Below are 20,291 nucleotides of genomic sequence, written 5' to 3'. Positions count from 1 at the left end.
CAGAATCAAAGTGGGTTGGAGTCTGAGGAATGAGAAAGGTGAAGTATCGTCAAACCTAAAAGACAAATGAAAACACCATAAAAGTAAAAACCAAATTCAACATGAAAAGAGAAAGAGTATGATCACACTTAAATACTAGACCAAAAAATATCAACTGCTGACTCAGCCTCATTACATATGTCTAATATTCATTTGCCCCTTCACTGCCTACTTGGTCTTCCTTCAACAATTGAACACTTTAACTTGTCAACTGAGCAGCCAGGACATCACCCTTCCAGATACTTCAGGTCAAAATGAAACTCAACAAAGCTTTGCTCTAACCCAACACCTTGAATATCTGGAATGATTTCCCAAAGGGCCTTTTTCATCTAAATACTATTTTTTGGCTGCTGTAATGTAGGAAAGGCACTGGTTAATGTGCAGAAAGCACGTTTTCATGAATAACAATTGGTCATGATTAGCTTTTCCATTGAAACAACATTCACTGAGGGATAAATAGTAGATGATTTATACGGGAGAATTCCATTCTTGTTTTTTTTTGCGAATTGTTGTGATAATGGAATCTTATGGTCATCCGAGATGAACATTTTCCCTGCTAATATCACCTTCAGCAAAGACCAGAAGAAACATTTTGCTCCAGCAAAGAGTGGACACAAAAATGTGGCCAATATAATTTTGGTTTTGGCAAGTACTGGAACCATTGCGACCTACAACATACACACATTAATTCAATCGGGTTACCCCATATTCACATCATTTTTCCAGTTTTCCCATCTTTGAAATTCGCACTAAAATCCAATTTCTTTACAAATAGTGTCCAGTATAAACTGAATTCAAATTACCTCAAAACTCTTCTCACAACCAAGAGTGATACCACGAAGGTATTGCTCCTTTCCCTCCGCTTCAATTAGTGTTTGTTCTAATTACACTGATGAGGGAGAGAAAAGAAATAAGCGATTCGCACTTGAAACTGCAGAGCTACAAGTCTGCAATGTTCACCTCACGTTGTCTCAACATGAAGTGAAGACACACAGCAGTTATTGTTTATTCTTGTTTGTGTTTATGACATCACAGGCAAACCATTGTGATGTCACTGGGCTTATTCTTTTTTAAAAGAAAACCTTCCCGAGAAAGAACACAAAACCTGTTCCAGCAGTTACCTGCTGTTTTCCACTTCATCTCCGTGTACGCGGTTGTCATGTCGGGAGGGCTTGTTTGTAAACGTGGGCATCATGTCACGGATGCAGTTTCCCATCTCCGCCATCTTCCCTGAACAGCCTTCCTGGTATATTGCCCATGGGGGTGAAGGTACCAGGAGGCCTGCCCACATGTGACCAATACGTCTATGAATTTATTTGGTGGCCAGACTGGCTGGTCAGCTGTCAAGAGGATGGATGGTCTCATCTGTCCTGAAAGTCCCTTAAAAACATCCTGGAAGTTAAGTCAAACTTTACATTGGCCTGTGAATCCTTTGTACTCCTCTCGTCACAGTCACAACAACACTTAGTGTTATGTCCTGCATGTTCACCAACTCTCTCTTCATGCTCATATGTTATCTTCAGTTCATGAGCCCCAATCTTATCTATTAGCAATCAGTGTGACACCCTACAAAATGCCTCTTGGGAATCCAGGTATTATGCAGCTGTTGGTTTCCTCTTTCCAAACTCACTTGTTTGACTCTGAAAAAGGAATAAAATTGTCAAACATGCCTGGCCCCAGGGTGACCTTGGACTTACCTGCAACTGCCCTGTCTCCATCATGGAATGTCTTCTTCTGGATTGACCACGTTGATTTAATCAGATGATACGATTTTTGTTTTAAGTGCATTGCTGAAACATACTTAATGAAGAGACATTATTAAGCACTTTCCCAACTGATTGAAGTCATGTTAACTGGCTTTATTCCTTATTTTTGCTCCTCCTTCTTTCTTAAGTAGCAGTGTTACAACTGCCAATTTCTACTTCACTCAGACTTTTCCAGAATCCAAGGTGTTTTGGTAAATCAGAAACCAAAACATTTATGATGTCTGAAGCTGGGCTCCAGGGGTATTCAGTTTCTTAGAAGGACTGACAAGAAGGAGGAGGTAGGTCAGCTTTGCTGGTTACGGAATAAAATTAATATGGTAATGACAATGGATATTAGTTCTGGTGAAATGGAGTCTGGGTACAGTTTAGAAACATCAAGGGACTGCAATTGACCGCGGTCAATGTATATACATCCCAGTCAACACTAGTGGTAATTTTAGCAGAAGGCACTAAACAGGAAATTGAAGACACCAGCAGAAAGGGAGAGCTCTAACTATGATGAAAGGTCACTGACTTCAAGAGTCAGGTGACTTCAGTCCGCATAAAGATTGGGCAAAGCGAATCAGTTATCATTCCATACAGGAGGAATTCCTGACGTACTTTTTAAATTCATTCACGGGATGAGGGCATCACTGGCTAGGCTAACATTTATTACCCATTCCTAAATGTCCAGAGAGCAGTTAAGAGTCAACCACATTGCTGTGGGTCAGGAGTTACATGTAAGCAAGAATGGCAGTTTACTTCCCTTAAAGGACAACGGATTCATGCTCATCATTAGACGCTTAATTCCAGGTTTGCATTGAATTCAAATTCCGCCGTCTGCTGCAACTGGATTCAAACACATGTCCCCAAAATACTATCTGGGTCTCTGGATTAACTGTCCAGTGATAACAACCTCAGGCCATTGTCTCCCCAATGAATTGTGTGCTGTGCGGGTTTCTTGATCAACACGTTGAGGAACCAACAAGCAAAACTGACAAGCAAAACTGAAGTTTGAGGTGGGAAGACTGTGTCCATGCCCCCTCGGGGAAGTGAACCTCATTTTCACCCACAGAACGAAACTGACAAGGACACCTTCCAACGAGAGTGCCGGAGGCTTTCAGAGAGAGCAACCCCCAGAAAGCAGAACGTCACTCACTTGGCTCTATTGTCCCATTTCAGACTCCAAAACCAGAACCTATTTACAGCAACAAATGGAAGTATTTGACGGATGCCCTGGGTTTGTGCTCCTCCCCCATTGCTCACCTGCAGTTTTCCTGCTTCACCTTGTACTTCCAGCCAAACATCACTGATGTCAGCTGCTTCCTGCCATTCCAAATGCTGCTCCTCAAGTGGAAGGACAAACAGCAATGTGGAAATTCAAACATATTTCCGGCCTGTGGAGGAAATGATACTGTTATAATTTCAGATAATATTTAAAGGGCTCTTTTTGACCTTTGAAGCAGGGGGTGCACAAACACTGTCACAGGCTCGAAACCACTTGTTTCTGAGACCAGTGCTCTGACCACTGAGCTGTGGGGCCAGGCACAAGACATGGAAAGAGGGTCTCATGTATTGGAAATAGCAAAAGAATAGATAACTGGAGACTATTATATATCAAGACGTAACAAAACCGAAACAGAGCAGAGGGGCATCATGTGCAGAAGGTTGGGAGAATGCAAGGCCGAATCAGACAGTGTCCTGAGTGCCATAAACTGATCTTTCCTGCTGGTCCAGTGATTACGATTCAGTGCCTTCACTGTTGTAGCCTGTTCATGGTTATCATTTAAAGTAATAAATACAAAATATTGACTGATCTTGATCTTGAGAAGCAGAATTATGCCATTGATCAGTCAAAATCGATTCACTCCATGTTACAGTTCCACATCAGCAATGCCAGCTGTAACTGCCTGATGTGCAATCAGTTTAAAACAAGAATAGAGGGGAGGTCAGGAAAAGTGAAGGGCAATGGTAGTTTGTGAGGGTTGACTGGAGGCCAAGTGGAGCTAGGCTCAATGTGGGTGCTGAAGACCAGCCTTCACTGTTTACTCTGGCGTACAGAGCACATTGGATCAATCACACAAGGATCCTCCTTTGTGTGTTGTTCTTTGCACACAACAACTCGGGTCAGTGCCTCGAGGGGCTCGGATACTTTTAATTTGGCAACTAACTCAGGTCAGTGGTGCACAAACTAAGCTGTGTCAGGACACTATTTAAACGGGCCACCACTCATTGCAATGACCAAGAGCTATGCAGGAAGTGGAAGAACACCAATACAAAATCTTCACTTTGAATAGCTATTCCTGCAATTTCATCCGCAGGTGCTGACTAAACAGCAACACGAAGAGGACACATTCTGCCCTAACACACTGGACACACTGCCACACATCAAGAACATATCAGAACTGACAACTCCTATGAGCACTAGGAATTACGGTAGCACACAAGCCCAAAGCCATGCTGCGACAAACATTCTCAAGGATTAAAGACACCATACCCACAACATGCAGAACTGACATTGTTTACAAAATACCGTGCAACGATCGCCACAAACATTATATCAGACAGACAGGAAGGAAACTATCCATCAGTGTGCATGAACATCAGCTGGCAGCAAAATAACATGACAAACTTTCCTTAATATCAGTACACCCGGATCATGAAGGCCATCAGTTTAACTGGGACAACATAACCGTAGTAGTGCAATCTAAACACAGACACACACGGGAATTCCTAGAGGCATGGTTCTCAATCCATAATGCAGTCAGCAAACATATAGAATTGGACCCCATATGCAACCCATACAGAACAGAATGCACAATGACAGAAGTCGCCGGAACAGACCAGGCAGTATAAATTGCAAGTGGAGGAGAGCAACATCGCTTCTTCAGAAGTCTCACTCATGACGTTACCTCGCATGGTGACAAAAAGTCGAAAAGAAAACAAGCCACCTGGGTGAGCAAGTTTACAACTTTACTTGTTAACTTTACCGTTTAATATGTGGCTCAGTGTCAGTCTTTGTGATATTATACACACAATGTTCTACCCGCTTCTCCCGCTGTACACAAGGTTTCCCGACAAAAGGCAGCTTTATGTGGAACACAAGCAGTTTCTCCTGACAATATGTACCGTCGCCAGTGGGATATGAAATATACAATGAGCTGAAGTAGCCCCACACTCATGTTACTCATTTGCCTTTCAATTTCAATTTTCAATTTACAAAACCCAGCAATCCATTCACTTCAGCTGCTGGGAACCTGACAAAAACAGCTTTGGGCAGACATTCCTCTTCGGGAGCGTCTGTCAATTTGCAAGGGTGGAAAGCTGTCAACTTCACTCGAGTGAGAGAGGATACAATATTCCAAACTTCCAATTCAAATTCAGATGCCGTATCAATTACTCCACTGGCTCCACACGTCTTGCTGCAGCTTTCATCCTGTCGAATGTGATGTAATCAGGGATCGTGGCGGGAAAAAAACACATTTGCAAGGTGAATATCCTGCAAAATAATCACCGTCACTGCTGCACTTCAATGTTCCCCACTTTGTGAAGTGGCGAATGTCACTGGCAAACGAAACACACTTATCCTCACATGCCTGCTTCACTGTCACCTGTTTCTCTGCTGGAACTTGCCATTGTTTTATTCACAGTTATTGCAAAGTTCTGCCTCACATATCTTTTTTTTATGAAATTATCTCCTCCCAACTTAAAAACATCCCCTAGTCTTGAAATCTCCCATCCTTGGGAAATGACGACCACAATTCATACCATCTACATGTCTCATTATTTTATGAACTTCTAACAGGCCGCCTCTCAACCTCTTAAGCACCAGCGAGAAAAGTCAAAGTCTATCCGACCTTTCTTTATAAATCAAAGCTTCCATACCAGGCAACATCCTGGTAAACCTCTTCTTAACACTCGCCAGCTTCATAATATGCCTCCTGTAATTGTGCGACAGAAACCGCACACTGTATTCCAGAAGAGGTCTCATCAACTTTCTGTCCAACCTCAATATGACTTCCCAACTCCGAAACTGAAACAATTGAGCAATGAAGGCTGGCGTGCCAAAAGACTGTTTAACCACTGTGTAAATGGGATGTAAACTTCAAATAATCATGTACCTGGATCCCCTAGGTCCATGAGTAGGCACCTTAACAGTGAGAGAAAGTTTGTGGGAGGATGAGGAATAGTTTTGAATTTCTTTGAACTCACATCGAAAGAAATTTATTGTACACATGCAGCTGAAAAGTTCAACAATTCATTCTCCGTGAAGAACTATAAACGAACCTGAACATTTTTCAATTAAAAAGTAAAGTTAGACCCTCTCGAGTCAGAAGGAAGCCATCACTGTTCTGTTTCTGAGCTTATATTTCCCAACAAGTTCTGCACCATGTCCATATGAAGATGGATAAGGGAGAACCAGTGGATGTAGTGTACCTGGACTTTCAGAAAGCCTTTGATAAAGTCCCGCATTAGAGATTGGTGAATAAAATTAGGGCACATGGTATTGGGGGCAAAATACTGAGTTGGATTGAAAATTGGCTGGCTGACAGGAAGCAAAGTGTAGTGATAAACGGGTCCTTTTCAGAATGGCAGGCAGTGGCCAGTGGGGTACCACAAGGTTCACTGCTGGGACCGCAGCTGTTTACGATATATATTAACGATATAGACGAAGGCATTAGAAGTAATATTAACAAATTTGCTGATGACACAAAATTGGGTGGCAGTGTGAAATGTGAGGCGGATGTTACGAGAATACAGGGTGAGTTGAACAAGCTAGGTGAGTGTACAGATGCGTGGCAGATGCAGTTTAATGTGGATAAATGTGTGGTTATACGCTTTGGTGGCAAGAATAGGAAGGCAGATTACTATCTCAATGGAGTCAAGTTCGGTAAAGGGGAAGTACAACGAGATCTAGGTGTTCTTCTACATCAGTCATTGAAAGCAAGCATGCAGGCACAACAAGCAGTGAAGAAAGCTAATAGCATGCTGGCCTTCATAACAAGAGGAAATGAATACAGGAGCACAGAGGTCCTTCTGCAGCTGTACAGGGCCCTGGTGAGACCGCACCTGGAGTATTGTGTGCTGCTTTGGTCTCCAAATTTGAGGAAGGACACTTTGGCTATTCAGGGAGTGCAGCGTAGGTTCACGAGGTCAATTCCTGGAATGGCGGGACTATCATATGTTGAAAGATTGGAGCGACTGGGCTTGTATACACTTGAGTTTAGAAGGATGAGAGGGAATCTGATTGAGGTGTATAAGATTATTAAGGGATTGGACACTCTGGAGGCAGGAAGCATATTTCCACTGATGGGTGAGTCCAGAACCAGAAGACACAGTTTAAAAATAAGGATAGGCCATTTAGAGCAGAGTTGAGGAAAAACTTCTTCACCCAGACAGCGGTGGATATATGGAATGCACTGCCCCAGAAGGCAGTGGGGGCCAACTCTCTGGATAGTTTCAAGAAAGAGATAAATAGAGCTCTTAAAGATAGTGGAATCAAGGGTATGGGGACAAGGCAGGAACAGGATACTGATTGTGGATGATCAGCCATGATCGTAATGAATGGAGGTGCTGGCTCGAAGGGCCGAATGGCCTACTCCTGCACCTATTGTCTATTCATTCACCATATCCAGATACATGAACTTTGGATCACTCTCTAAAGGTATCAGTAACTATTGCCAATCCTCAGTTACATCTGGAGAATTTGATGTTTGACCTTTCTGAACCAGTGCAGGTCGAGTGGTGAAGTCGCACTTGCAATGATATTCGGCAAGGAATTACCAAATGATCGTGAAGGATTAGTGATGTTTTCCAAAAGAACAATTTAAATGTTTTCACATTTTTGATTCAATCCAATGATCTGACATATTACACAAGGTTGTCACAAAACAATATTTGATGCCAGGCACTTATAAGGACAAGTGACCCAAAACTGGCCAAAGAAGTAGGTTTCAAGGAATATCCTGAACAAACAAGGGGACTTTGAAACCCAGGGATGTTAAGGAAGTAAATTCAAAAGCTTATGGCCTTGGAAACTGAAAACATGCAAAAGGTGGGAGAGTTAAAACCAAAAATCTACTGGAGATTGGAAGTCAGGGAGAACAAATGTCTTGAAGGAAAAAGCAAAAGAACAGTAGATGCTTGAAAGTAGTAACACAAACAGAAATTGATGAGAAACTCAGCTTATCTGGCAGTGCTCATGGAGAAAGAGCAGCATTACTGTTATGTGTCCAGTGACCCTTCTTCAGATATATCTCAGAGGGGTTTGCAGCTGGAGGCACTATCAAACAAAGGAGGTATGATGACAAAATTTCAAAATAAGGATATGAATTTCAAAACCTTGGTGCTGTGCCACCCAGAAAATGTTTATGTTAGTGAGCACAGGATGGCAAAACTTAAAGATGTTAAAATCGGTGAGAATAAACACACGGGCAGCAGATTTTTGGATCATTTCAAGATTTCAGGGAAGTAGTATTAAGAAGCCGGCTGGGAGTGTGTTTGGGGAGTTAAGTCGAGAGGCAGCAAAGGAATGGATGAGAGTTTCAGCAGCAGATGAACTGAGATGCTGTTGAGGTTGAAATTGTATGTGGTCTTTGTGATAATGAGTGTGGGGGTGAGTAATGTGGTTGGAAGTTCATCTTGGGGTGAAATATTGCATCATGACTGTGACCAGTGTGTTACCTGCCAGTTACCAGGGGCAGGGATGGAGTCAGTGGCGAGTGAGTATAATTTTGCTCCCAGCCTGGATTGACATTTTTCATTGTCTATTTAAATGTGATCTATACCCCTTTTCAAACAGGAACGGACTTGGCAGCAGAACTAATTTGTGAACCAACTGTCAGCTTTATTGAGACAAAGTGTGGAGTTTATCTGTTATGAAGTAAACTGCAGTGACAAACTCAGACAGCTACTTACAGGTGAACGTGGATTATACTGCTTAAATCAATAACTAGGCAGTAGAGCAGTGAAACAACTTATTGGAGTTTTTGCAGCCTCGGTCTTCAAACTTTTTCTTCTGTCTTGGGCTTTTATCTTCTGATTCTCGTTGCTTTCCATTGCACAGACCTTTCTTGAGAATCTCTTTTATGCTTGTTCTTTTTTGATTAACCTCCCTCTCTGCCCAATCACAGTTCATATGAACAACACTCACCTCACTTCACCACGTGGTGTTCTTCATATTCATAATTATTCTCTTTACATCTGACCTGAGGACTCCTAGACCTGTATTTATTACCCTTATTTCATTGCCATTTCTCTACTCGCTGACAGAGCGGTATCAAGAGTATCTTTAGCTTTGAGCTGCCGGAAGGCTTTTCAAACGCGGCTTATTAAAAAATAACAAAAGAACTGGGATGTTGTAAATCAGGAACAAAAACAAAGTTGCTGGAAAAGCTCAGCAGGTCTGGCAGCATCTGTGAAGGTAAAAAGACAGAGTTAACGTTTCGGGTACAGTGCCCCTTCCTCAGAGCGACTTATTAAAACCCCAGGATCGCTAATGTAACAATCTTTCTCATCCAGTTCTCAGGCTCATTTGTCTCAAAATGCAACATTGTGACGACGATCATCAGCTTCTCACAATGCCAACACGCAGCACTGCGCATGCTCCAGCTAACAATGGCGTCTGGGTGATTGATGTCAGACAGGGGCCAATAGGGGCACAGGGGTGCCGTGCATGGCCGGAGGATGACGCTCCCATTCTAACCAATCAGAATGAAGAGGGGGCGGGATCGGCGAAAACCACGTGATCATCCACGCGAGCAGTGCAGAGTCGCTGAGATAATATGAACTGCAGATGCCGGAGACTTCGACATGAAACGGTGCAGAGCTGGATGAACACAGCAGGTCAAGCAGCATCAGAGGAGCAGGAAAGCTGACGTTTCGGGCCTTGATTCTTCGCTGAGACCAAGATTTGTGCAATTGAGATCAGAGCAGGACACGGTAAAGAAAGCAAATCGGCAGAAAGCGGGAGGGGAGTGATATTCGAGATAATGGGAACTGCAGATGCCGGAGAATCCAAGATAATAAAATGTGAGGCTGGATGAACACAGCAGGCCAAGCAGCATCTCAGGAGCACAAAAGCTGACGTTTCGGGCCTAGACCCTTCATCAGAGAGGGGGATGGGGGGAGGGAACTGGAATAAATAGGGAGAGAGGGGGAGGCGGACCGAAGATGGAGAGCAAAGAAGATAGGTGGAGAGGGTGTAGGTGGGGAGGTAGGGAGGGGATAGGTCAGTCCAGGGAAGACGGACAGGTCAAGGAGGTGGGATGAGGTTAGTAGGTAGCTGGGGGTGCGGCTGGGGGTGGGAGGAAGGGATGGGTGAGAGGAAGAACCGGTTAGGGAGGCAGAGACAGGTTGGACTGGTTTTGGGATGCAGTGGGTGGGGGGGAAGAGCTGGGCTGGTTGTGTGGTGCAGTGGGGGGAGGGGATGAACTGGGCTGGTTTAGGGATGCAGTGGGGGAAGGGGAGATTTTGAAACTGGTAAAGTCCACATTGATACCATATGGCTGCAGGGTTCCCAGGCGGAATATGAGTTGCTGTTCCTGCAACCTTCGGGTGGCATCATTGTGGCAGTGCAGGAGGCCCATGATGGACATGTCATCAAGAGAATGGGAGGGGGAGTGGAAATGGTTTGCGACTGGGAGGTGCAGTTGTTTGTTGCGAACTGAGCGGAGGTGTTCTGCAAAGCGGTCCCCAAGCCTCCGCTTGGTTTCCCCAATGTAGAGAAAGCCGCACCGGGTACAGTGGATGCAGTATACCACATTGGCAGATGTGCAGGTGAACCTCTGCTTAATGTGGAATGTCATCTTGGGGCCTGGGATGGGGGTGAGGGAGGAGGTGTGGGGACAAGTGTAGCATTTCCTGCGGTTGCAGGGGAAGGTGCCGGGTGTGGTGGGGTTGGAGGGCAGTGTGGAGCGAACAAGGGAGTCACGGAGAGAGTGGTCTCTCCGGAAAGCAGACAGGGGTGGGGATGGAAAAATGTCTTGGGTGGTGGGGTCGGATTGTAAATGGCGGAAGTGTCGGAGGATAATGCGTTGTATCCGGAGGTTGGTAGGGTGGTGTGTGAGAACGAGGGGGATCCTCTTGGGGCGGTTGTGGCGGGGGCGGGGTGTGAGGGATGTGTCGCGGGAAATGCGGGAGACGCGGTCAAGGGCGTTCTCAATCACCGTGGGGGGGAAGTTGCGGTCCTTAAAGAACTTGGACATCTGGGATGTGCGGGAGTGGAATGTCTTATCGTGGGAGCAGATGCGGCGGAGGCGGAGGAATTGGGAATAGGGGATGGAGTTTTTGCAGGAGGGTGGGTGGGAGGAGGTGTATTCTAGGTAGCTGTGGGAGTCGGTGGGCTTGAAATGGTCCTTTGGTCCAGGAACTCCCCACCTATGTCCGTGACACCACCCACGCCCTCCACCTCCTCCAGGACTTCCTATTCCCTGGCCCCCAACACCTCATATTCACCATGGACGTCCAGTCCCTGTACACCTGCATTCCGCATGGAGATGGCCTCAAGGCCCTCCGCTTCTTCCTGTCCCGCAGGCCCGACCAGGCCCCCTCCACCGACACTCTCATCCGCCTAGCGGAACTCGTCCTCACACTCAACAACTTCTCTTTTGACTCCTCCCACTTCCTACAGACTAAGGGGGTGGCCATGGGCACCCGCATGGGCCCCAGCTATGCCTGCCTCTTTGTAGGTTACGTGGAACAGTCCATCTTCCGCACCTACACAGGCCCCAAACCCCACCTCTTCCTCCGGTACATTGATGACTGTACAGCACAGTGGTGTACTTGAAGCACGTGGAGTGCAGCAGTTACAGGAAGTGGTTCACCATCACTTTCTCCAAATCAAATAAAAATGGGCAATCAATATTAGTCTGTGCAGCAAAGGCCACATCCCATGAGTCAGTTAAAATTATTATGTGTTTCTGGTTGGAGAGAGCTAGAAGAAGCTGAGATAATTCTCCTTGGGGATGATTAGCAATGATTTTGTCGAGTAGTAGATTTGTTTCCAGGATATTTAGTTTGCAGAGAGAGAAATTCTTAACATTGTGCAATGTTTGGTAACTGCAGAATACAACATTCAGATAATTGGCAAATAATGCAGGCTGAAAATGTGAAGATTACTTTACTCATCAAGTTCCCAGGATCTGGAACAGTCTGAATGGCAGCTGGAAGCAGATTTAGCAGTTATTCTCAAGAGATTTGGGATTTAACTTTTCAAGGCTTGATCAAGAGGGCGGTGGACAAATGGTGGGAGAATTGGGTCAGATTTGCAGCACCTCTGGAATAAGAGTGAAGCCTTTGACAGGGTTCCACATGGTCGATTGATGAGTAAAGTTAGATCATGTGATTCAGGAAGAGCTTGCTAATTGGAAGCGGAATTGGCTTAGTTGTAGGAGAGACCGTGGTGCTGGAGGATTTTGCAGAGTGGAGTTCTATGACCAGCGGTGCTCCACAGAAATTCGTACATGGTCCACTTCTTTGTTTCTCATTAATATAAATGATTTGGATGCGAATTTAAGGGACAAAAGTAATAAGTTTGCAGATGATACTAGAAATGGTGGTTATAGTGGTTAGTCAAGGTTATCTAAGATGACAGCGAGATCTTGATCAATTGGCTCAATGGGTTGAGGAGTGGAGGATGAAGTTCAATTTAGATAAATGTGAGACATTGTATTTTGGTAAAATGAACAAGGGTAGGACTTGCACAGTTGAAGGTTGCACCCAGGGTAGAGTTGTGGAACAGAGAAATGCTGAGATTCAGGTACATAATTCTTCGAAGTTTATGTAGACAGGTAGACAGAGTGGTTAATAAATTGTTTAGCGCACTTGCCTTCATTGTTCAGATCTTTGAGTATAGGAGTTGGTGTTATGTTGAGGTTGTACAAGACATTGGCGAGGCTTCATTTGTGGTATTGTGTGCAGTTCTGGTCGCCCTGTTACAGGAAGGGCACTATTATTAAACTGGAAACAATTCAGAAAAGACTCGCTGGGATGTTGCCAGGAATGGAGGGCTTGATGAACAAAATCAACTGCCAAAGCTAGGACTTTCCTCACTGGAGTGAAGGAGGTTAAGGGGTAAAATTAGAAGTTTATAAAATCATGAGGGCACAGATTATGTAAATAGTAAGGGGTTTCCCCTAGGTTGGGGGATTTCAAGACAAGGGAACATATGTGGAATACATCTTTTAAAAAAGACATGAGGGACAATTTTTCTTTTACAGAGTTGTTCATGTGTGGAACAAACTTTCAGAGGAGTTGGTGGATGCAGGTACAGTAACATTGTTTGAAAGAGATTTGAATAATACATGTATAAGAAAGGTTTAGAGGAATATGTTCCGGATGCAAGCAGATGGGATCAGTTTAAATGTAAAACTTATATTTAATATAAATTTCCAAGTTCAAAATTGGAGTAAGGCCAATTTTGACAGTATTGGGCAAGAACTTCCAACAGATGATCAGGAGAGGCAATTCACAGGTAATAGGAAGCTTGGAAAATGGGAGGCCTTCAAAAACAAAATAAGCAGAGTCCCAAGATAGTATGTTCCTGTTTATGAGAAGGGCAAGGCTGGTAAGTGTAGGGGATACTGGATGATTGGAGAAACTGAGGCTCTGGTCAAGAAAAAGAAGGCAGCACACGTTGGGTCTTGACAGCACAAATTGGGTCAGTCCCTTGAAGTTCAAGGACAGTAGGAGTATACTCAAGGGGAAATTGGGAGGGTGAAAAGCAGACATGAGCCATCTTTGGCAAATAAGGTTAAGGCGAGTCCCAAGAGATTCTGAGACTACATTTGGGACAAAAAGCAACAAGGGAGAAAATAGGGCCCCTTTAAAGATCAACAAGGCTGTCTGTGAGGAACTGCAGGCTGAGATAGTGAATGAGTATTTCACATTAGTATTTACTGCAGAGAAGGATATGGAAGCTAGAGAACTTGGAAAAATAATTAATGGAAGTGTCCATATTACACAGGATTAGGAGGTGGACATCTTAAGATACATAAAGGTAGTAGTTAGGTCCCTGGCATCTGATCAGGTGTTATCCACAAACTCAGGGAGAGGCAAGGGAAATAATTACTGGGCCCCTTGCTGTGATATTTGTATCACTGGTAGACACTGGTGAGTTGCCAGAAGACTGCTTGACTAATGTGGTGCCATTCTTTAAGAAAGGTGGGAACGAAAAGCCAGGGAACTATCGACTGGTGAGCCAGAAGTCAGTGGTGGGTAAATTGTTGGAGGGGATTCTGAGGGACAGGATTTGTATGTATTTGGAAAAGCAAGGACTGCTTGGGGATAGTCAACATGATTTTGTGAGTGGGGAATCTTATCTCACTAACTTGACTGAGGTTTGTTTTTATTTTTGAAGAAGTGACAAAGAAGATTGCTAAAGGCAAAGCAGTGGACATTGTCTATATGGACTTCAGCAAGACATTCACCAAAACTCCACATGATAGACTGGTTAGCAAGATTAGATCAAATGGAATCCAGGGAGAGTTAGATATTTGAAACAAAATTGGCATTAAGGTAGGAGACAGGATCATAGTGGGGGGTTTTTTTCGGTCTGGAGGACTGTGAACAGCAGAGTGCTGCAAGGATCGGTGCTGGGTCCACTACTTTTTGTCATTGATACAAATCATGTGGAATGAATATTAGAGGAATGTTTAGTAAATGTGCAGATGACACTAAAATTGTTGGTGTAGTAGACAGCAAAGAAGTTTACCTCCAAGTACGATGGGAACTTAATCAGATGGGTCGATGGGCTGAGGAGTGCCAGAAATCAGTTTAGTTTGGATAAATGCGAGCTATTGCATTATGGTAATGAAAATCAGGGCAGGGCTTAAACAGTTAATGATGAGGCCCTGGGGACTGTTATGCAACAGGGACTCCTTGGGGTGCAGGTGCACAGTTCCTTGAAGGTGGATGGCAGGTACAGAAGGTAGTGAAGATGATATTTGCTCTGCTAGCATTTATTGGTCAGTGCGTTGAGTGTAGGAGTTGGGAGGTCATGTTATAGGCTGAACAAGGCATTGATTGTGCTGCTTTTGGAATACCGTGTTCAGTTCTGGTCTCCCTGCTGTAGGAATGAAGCTGTTAAACTGGGCAGGGTGCAGAAAAGATTTACGAGGATGTTGGAAGTTTCGAGCTGTAGGGAGAGGCTGAATATGCTGGGGCTATTTTCCCTGGAGCATTGAGAGCTGAGAGGTGACCTTCTAAAAGTTAATAAAATTATGGTGGGCGTAGGGTGAATAGCGAAAGTTGTTTTCCGAGGGTAGGGGAGATGAGAACTAAACACTGGTTTAAACTGAGAGGGAAAGTTTTAAAAGGGAAAGCGGGTGGTGCCTGTGTGGAATGAGCTGCCAGAGGAACTGGTGGAAGCTGATACAATTATGACATTTAAAAGTATCCAGATGGGTACATGAATAGGAAGGGTTTAGAGGAATATGGGTCAAATGCTTGCAAATGGGATTAGATTAATTTAGGATATCTGGTCAGCATGGACAACTGGGATTGTTCCATGCTGTACAACCCGGACTAAGCATTTTTGTGTTTTCATTTCAGATTTCCACAATTTTACTTCTGCACTGTTCTTAGTCTTTCAGAGGGATTGAAAGGTTGACTTACAGATCTGTACAATGCCTGTCCTTCCTCCCTGGCTGTCCCACCTCTCTTTCCGTAATTTTGTGCAAACAGACTGGATCGCTTACCCGGATGATATTTATTTGTGAATGAATTTGTTCTAATGATGATCCAGCATATTTCCCAAGTGTCGCTCCACAAATGTCCCGAGGATTTCTCAGTTTCACAATCTGTTTACTTCTGGTTTCTCACTCACTGCACTTACTTTCTGTTTGAAAGCTCAGTCTGCAGTTTGGAGAATTCAAACTGTTCTACATCCAGGTCTGACAGTCACTTTGTTTATCACAACCCAACTATCTCAGGATTTTGAACATTGAAGGAAAATGCAGCACTCTCACGTTGGAGAAATGTAAATGGTTTGTGTGCCAAAGAGTCTGTGAAGATTCATCTGAAATTCCTAACACCAACTCAGTTGTACTGGGGAGAGACTGTGGAAATGTGCAGATTACAGGAAGGAATTTCTTCATCCATCCCAGCTAGAAACTGACCACCAGAATCGCACTGGAGAGAGACCATTCACCCGCTCTGATTGTGGAATGGGATTCGCTCAGTCATCTAACCTGTTTAAACACCAGGGAGTTCACACTGGAGAGAAACCATTTACTTGCTTGGAATGTGGGAAAGCATTCACTCAGACACCTCAACTGCTGATACACCAGCAAATTCACACTGGAGAGAGACCATTGGCCTGTTGTGTGTGGGAAAGGTTTTGCTGACTTGAATTCCCCTCTGACACACCAGCAAGTTCACTCTGGGGAGAGACCATTCATGAGCTCTGAGTGTGGGAAAGCATTCACTCAGTCATCCAAACAATCACAAAGAACTACAGTTGAAGCATTTTGCTATCACTCTCACGATCAAATGAACCATGGTTTTGGGCTGTTTGTACTGATGTTACTAATCCCTGCTCAATTAAAGGTGCTGCTATTGTGAATAAAAATGTTAATAACAGTTGATTATCTGTCAGGTAGAGCTTGGAAATAGTCACATCACGACACATCGACACATTCACACTGACTAAAGACTATCCACGAGCACAGTGTGTGAAAAGAGATTTCCTGGTTCATCAGGACTGGTTAATTAGCAGCAAATTTGAGTAACTTTGTTTTTCTTTGATTTCTGCTGTTAGCTATCTCCAAACCATATATTTTTGGGCTTGTTTCTGGAGATCATAGATTCCTCCAGTCTGGAAGCGGACGATTTGGCCCAACAAGTCCACACGGAACCTATGAAGAGTGTCTTACCCAGACCCTGTCTGCGTCAGTTTCCTCCCACAGTCCATTAAATGTACAAAATAGGTAGATTGACTATGCTAAATTACCCTTCATGTCTTGTGTGCAAAATGCAAGGACAGAGTAGGGTGTGAGACTGGGTGGGATGCTCTTTGGAGGGTTCGTGTGGACTCAATGGACTGAATGGCCATCTTCCACACTGTAGGAATTCTATGATGATCTCGATGGCCCTTTATTTATTAGTTATGTCTGCACACCTTTTACAATTACGGATTCTATTGCTCTCCGCAGACACGTTTCAACTTTTAATAGGTATTTGTTGATTTGGAAACAATGGTAATGTTTCCTTTTGATTTTTGCCAACAAATTGAAAGTTTTAAGTCCAAACAAAAGATTGGGAGGAGTCCAGTACTATATCCCTGATTGCATTTTCCCAATCGGCTATGAAACCTGGTGTCCATTGTGACTCTGTTCGCGGGGGGCGGGGAATGCAGTCTCTTCAGATCTTTACCTGTTGTACATAGCTGTGATGGATTTCATGATGAATACATATACACTAGATATCACACAATGTCTTGGTTTATTTTCTATTTAGTCTGCTGTCCATTACTCCACAGAGACAGAGATAATGGTCTGGGGACCTAGGTTTGAATCCCACCATTCCAGATGGTGGAATTTGAGTTTAAAAAAAGTCTGGAAATAAGAATCTAATGATGACTGTGAATCCATTCTCATTGTTGGAAAAACCTATGTCCTTTAGGCAAGGAAACTGCCATTCTTATCCAGTGATAACAAGATCCCATGAATGATTTTTTTTTAGAAATATCCTGCAAATACATTTATCTCTGTCTTAATTTATTTGACAAATGACAGTTCAAACTAATTGATGGTCACTTTCACTTTTGATCAAGTTGTGGCCATTTCATGGTTGAAACAAAAAAAAATGCATGAATGGAACCACAGTTGTTCTTGTAGGAACAATACATGCTTTGTCATGTTTGGGAAAAAAAACCTCATCTCACTTCTGAGCCAGATATCAAAGCTGACCAGATCCTGATGCTGTGTGAAATTCTTCACTGTCTTATCCACTTGTGTTGCTATTTCAGGGAGCTATGGACTTGAACCTCCCAAACTCCTGGACACCTTTGAGAATTTCATCAAACTGACCCCCAGGAATGGAGAGGGTCAGCTTGGATTGATGATCATAATTCAGGCTCAACCAATCTACTGGACCATTTTGAGAATGTAATTAATAGTGAGTGTGGCCACCCCTCTGTACTGTAGTGATACAGATCCTCTGATCCTGCTTGCCCCACATGGCTGATATTGAATGATTCCTTGGACATGCTGTGTCAGGATCTCCTGACTGCATCCTGTCTCCCTTGCCCTGACTGAGAACTGTTTCCCTGAGACTTTGCGACGTGACCATTTGGTCGAAACACCAGCCTTGACTGAATGCTGGTAATAACAGTGATAAGCTGCCTGGCTTATGCCTGTGATAAACACCAGGCAAGACAGGAGCACAGTGAAACTTTAGGTTCTGGTTGAGACATCAAAGTGCAAAAATGCCAGGGAAAGGCAGAGATATTGTAGCAGAACACGTCTCAAGTTCTGTAAAGCTTGCAGAGTTCTTACAGCAAGCATGTACTTTGCGGACAGGCAATTCTGCATCCTGATGTGGCATTTTTATTTAAATTGTGGCTCATTTTGCTAGATTTGCAAATATCTCTTGGTCTGGCTAATGTGAGAAGTGGTAATCTGATTAAACTCACAGGCCTTGACTTGTGAAAAATGAAGCAGCCACATGCACAGTTGTTTGGTTGGTTGCTGTTGCACTTAAATGAAAAACGTGCGTTGTATATGCCATATCCTTTCCTGGCTCACAGTGTTCCCAAAATCTCTAGTTCAGTACATCCAAGTCATCATCATCAGAGTCAAAACTGGTGAATACTTCAATAGCTTCTTTTTTTTTTCCTGAAATGCTATTTGTATTGAGGTAGTGTTGGCAGGCTATTTTCTTTTACTTCTGATGCCCTGTGTGAATATTCGGGGATGGTGTTGGTGGGAAGATGCAGCATGTACCAGGGATGAGGCATTAACATTTAGAGCAAGTGCTGAACATGCAGAAAAGGAGAGATTAACAGTTACCTTGGAACAAGCCTGTTTGGAGAAAGTTGGGTGAGAGTACTGAGAGAAAGCACTTTGGCGGCATGGTGGCTCAGTGCTCAGCACTGCTGCCTCACAACGCCAGGACACGTGTTTGATTCCAGCCGCAGGTGACTGACTGACTGTGTGGAGTTTCCTCAGGGTGCTCCCACAATCCACAGATGTGCAGCTAGGTGGATTAGCCATGTTAAATTGCCTGTAGTGTTTAGGGAGAGGTCGATTAGGTGGGTTATAGGTCTGGCTGGGATGCTCTGGGGTTTGATGTGGACTTGTTGGGCTGAAGGGCCTGTTCTGGTTCCAAAGTGTTGAGCTGCTGGAGAATATGAGATAACGAGGTGTGGAGCTGGATGAACACAGCGGCCAAGGAATATCAAAGGAACAGGAAGTCTGATGTCTCAGGCCTAGACACCCTTCTTCAAGTTTTGATCAGGCTACTTTTAAAATTGGTTTAATGAGACAGCACCATTCCTGAAAATACTGCAATACGAGGATGATGCATGGAAAGGACAGAGCAAGCCCCTATTCCAACTTGCACCTCCAAACATCAGTTTAATATAGGGTCCTTAAGTAAAGAACATATCAGGTGTACTGCATAGTAATTTTGGTCATAGAGGCTGAAAAGCAATCCCATTATACTGCTGGACTACCTTAGGTTCCAGTTACCTTCCATATTTTCCATCAGTCTGACTGAATGCAAAGACTTGTAAATCATTGCTGACAGTTTTTACTGTTTTTCCCGTACTCCTGGGTTTCCTAACCGGGGAAAACCGACAGTCGGTTTACACCAGTACTTTTTCAAGACGTTTTCTGTAAAACTCTCTTCGCAATGAATGTAGATCATCGAAAATGTACCAATCAGATGAGGTAGGGCAGAGCTGACGTCACTGACAAGCCTCATCAACCAGCTCCATGACTAGCAGCGGGTCAGTGAGATTGCAGCAACAATCGGTACAGAACCGTACACTCAGAGAATGTCCCAGCACAGAGGAAGGTGCTTCAGCCTCTCACCGTCTGCATCAGCTGCCTATTTGGGTAACTTCACCAGTCCCACCCGCCATGGTCTTACCGATGCCCTGTAAATCTCTCATCATTCAACTGTCTCCTGAGGGTCACGAATGATTCTGCTTCCAGCGCCCTCTCAGGCAGTGCACAGCCGGCAGGAACCACTCGCTGAAGACATTGGGTCTACCTCCCTCGATAAATATGACTCTTGGTTACAAAAAAGGCAAATCACCACCCCCTCCCTCCAAACCCATCCCATCCTGTCTGTTTCTTTGGAATGTGTAACTGCCTGCAGTGTCAATTTGCCTGTAGTTGTAAAAAGGTCTGATTTTGTGCTGTTCTATTCTGTGCACGAAACAAACTGAACTGTTAGCAAAGCAAAAAATGCCTCCCTCTTCCCAAATCAAATCAAATACTTGAAACAAATTCTAATTCTGATCAAGTAATATCCCTGTCAGGAAGTACTGGGACATAATTA

General features: G+C 44.0%; 1 long non-coding RNA gene and 1 pseudogene across 1 annotated transcript; one reads left to right on the top strand and one right to left on the bottom strand.

Annotated features, from left to right (window-relative positions):
• Positions 1 to 11,562: 11,562 nt before the first annotated feature.
• Positions 11,563 to 16,364, top strand: LOC132209380 (uncharacterized). Its single transcript, XR_009445468.1, has 2 exons — positions 11,563 to 13,050; positions 15,336 to 16,364. It is a non-coding gene; the product is annotated as an uncharacterized LOC132209380 (long non-coding RNA).
• A 2,899-nt stretch (positions 16,365 to 19,263) lies between these two features.
• Positions 19,264 to 19,437, bottom strand: LOC132209395 (U2 spliceosomal RNA; annotated as a pseudogene).
• Positions 19,438 to 20,291: the final 854 nt, after the last annotated feature.

Source organism: Stegostoma tigrinum, unplaced genomic scaffold (genome assembly GCF_030684315.1).
Source record: "Stegostoma tigrinum isolate sSteTig4 unplaced genomic scaffold, sSteTig4.hap1 scaffold_90, whole genome shotgun sequence".
Taxonomy (NCBI): domain Eukaryota; kingdom Metazoa; phylum Chordata; class Chondrichthyes; order Orectolobiformes; family Stegostomatidae; genus Stegostoma; species Stegostoma tigrinum.
The sequence above is the reverse complement of the archived record's forward strand: the minus strand, read 5'-3'. Positions and strand labels throughout refer to the sequence as shown.